This window comes from Penaeus chinensis, chromosome 43 (assembly GCF_019202785.1).
Source record: "Penaeus chinensis breed Huanghai No. 1 chromosome 43, ASM1920278v2, whole genome shotgun sequence".
NCBI classification, from domain to species: domain Eukaryota; kingdom Metazoa; phylum Arthropoda; class Malacostraca; order Decapoda; family Penaeidae; genus Penaeus; species Penaeus chinensis.
In genome coordinates, this window is record NC_061861.1 from 6,299,143 (window position 1) to 6,301,642 (window position 2,500).

General features: G+C 36.6%; 1 protein-coding gene across 2 annotated transcripts in view; it reads right to left on the reverse strand.

The window, feature by feature from the left end:
* The window catches only part of LOC125024595 (cyclin-dependent kinase-like 1), a 140,913-nt gene that overhangs the window by 94,478 nt on the left and 43,935 nt on the right, over nucleotides 1–2,500 (reverse strand). The gene's annotated exons all lie outside the window — the stretch shown is intronic.

Below are 2,500 nucleotides of genomic sequence, written 5' to 3' on the forward strand. Positions count from 1 at the left end.
AAACTTTTCCCTAACAGTTACGTACGCAAATGCATACTCCTCCTCCATGACTTTTGAAAACTTTATCAATTGCAAACTTTGCTTTTCTCTTCCATAAGATGAAAAAACTACACAGGTTAATGTGTAGCAACAAGAACAATTTCACTTCAGTTTTATTATAACTTTAATTCCATTGTTTTCAGATTTCTACGTTTAAGTCTCTGATGTATATTCCTACGTTTAAGCCTCTGATGGAATAATGCATCCAAAACTTTAATCCTACCTTAGAAGTTAAATATGGCAGTATTTCACCGTAGAGTACATCAGGTTATCTTCCTAATGTAATAATTGCAAGCGTGCTTACTTACACTTCTAAGTTAATATTAATCAGAATGTGTAAAAGATAATTCTTCGAATAAAGTTGAAAAATGAAGCATTATTCTTTCGAAGGTATGCCTTTCAGCAAAAAGTGTAAACAAGTTTTGGCAAAAAGGGTTAAAATAGCATGAGTTATTGGTACAAAGTTTGGTGGTGATGACATGTGGTGTCTGTAAGCGTTTGCTACAATTCCACGGTTTAGTTAATGGGGATAACATCTCATTCTAACAACCAATTACCTACTAGTACTTAATTACACAAAGTTTAGAAATGAATGACAGCAGCATCATAATATGTATAGAGTCAAACACGAATGTCTGGAAACTACCTAATGTTTGATATAAATTCAAGAGAGCATACTTCATACATTCGCAACACACCAGACACAACAGTGTTCGTGATCACGTGCTTCTGTTATTAACAATGCCGTTTTGTGGTGGCAACGGGAGAAGCAGACACCTGTGGACGTGATCGCTCGGGCATGAAAGACTGCCATCCTGAGATGCCTTTGAGAAGAAAATATTAGGATGTTATTTTTTCTTCTCAAATTTTCCTGGAGTATATTCTTAACAGATTATGCTGTGCGGCTCATAAATGTAATGTTGAATTGATGATATATCAAGAGGTACCAGTAAAAAATTCTGAGGATGTTACATTTTCGTCCCAAATCTTTTTGGTGTATATTTTCAGCAGGACAACCAGCGAGGTACACTAAAGAAAAATTGATTTGATGAGATATAAAGGACTGTGATACTCAATGTATACGAAAAAATATATATATATAAGCAGAAAGAAAGAAATGGAAATACTATTCCCACGGTATACCTTTGATGAATATACTTATTGATGAAACAGTCCCCATAGCACTCTGTTAACCATACAGAAAGCGCAAGACTTTGCTGGGAAAAGCATATTTCAAACAATTTTAAGAGGAAATCATACCCTTTCGCCGACACCTGTAAAATTATTCTCAAACGTATCCCCGTGTCTTAGTCTCTTGGTCTCTCTCCCTCTCGCCGCTTATTCTCTTTCCTTCTCCGCGTTGCCACCAAACTGACGGCTTTGTTTATTTGGCGGCGAACGCACCAAACATGTGGTCGCGTATGTGCTGTGAATGTATGAGTCTGTCGTTTATTCATTTATCCTGTGTACGGCTTTTTCGGGTATACTTAATTGTATGTTGGACATATAGTAATGTGACTGTTGGTTTCTAGGATCTGTCTCTCCAGGCAGCCGTGCGTGATACCGCTAAATGCTGGAAAGTGATATTACCATTATTAACCCAAACAATTTTGCTTTGTTTTTTTGGGGACGAGGCGCTAAATTAACCAAAAGCCCAGGGAAGTTACACGTCATTCTGAGACATTCGGCGTCACTGCACTGTATACGCTCTGCAATGTCACGTTTTATAACACATTGTGATTACTTTTAGCCGAAAAGGTATATACACTGAACAATAATGATATGTCTATATATCATTTAAAAGTATATGTTCGTAGGTGAATGTACAGTCCCGTTACAGGTAGACATTGTTTACCAAAAAGGTACTTATCTTCACTCTACGGGAATGGTTTGCCATGTTTCATTACCTCAACATCAAAATTCCATAAAATTAATTATCAAACTCTAGTTTTCCTTTTTTTTAATGAGGCAATTAAATAGGTCAAAGTAGCTGCACTGCAACCCAGGTTCATAAATCTTGGCGAGGACATAAAATGAGAAACACTAACTTGTCAGAAAATATGAGGATATTATATTGAATTTTGATAATAAACTTTGAATATTCTGTTGCTATGTACAACGATCATATCAGGAAAATATTTTCTCTTTCTCTCTCTCTCTTTCTCTCTCTCTCTCTCTCTCTCTCTCTCTCTCTCTCTCTCTCTCTCTCTCTCTCTCTCTCTCTCACTCTCACTCTCACTCTCACTCTCACTCTCTCTCACTCTCTCTCTCTCTCTCTCTCTCTCTCTCTCTCTCTCTCTCTCTCTCTCTCTCTCTCTCTCTCTCTCTCTCTCTCTCTCTCTCTCGATTTACGTCTGTGTATCATATCTTCTTTCAGAATTGTATTGTATCGTATGATGATTCATCTTCATTCATATTACTATTCTATTTAATTTTTTTATAAATATATGTTTCTCATCCG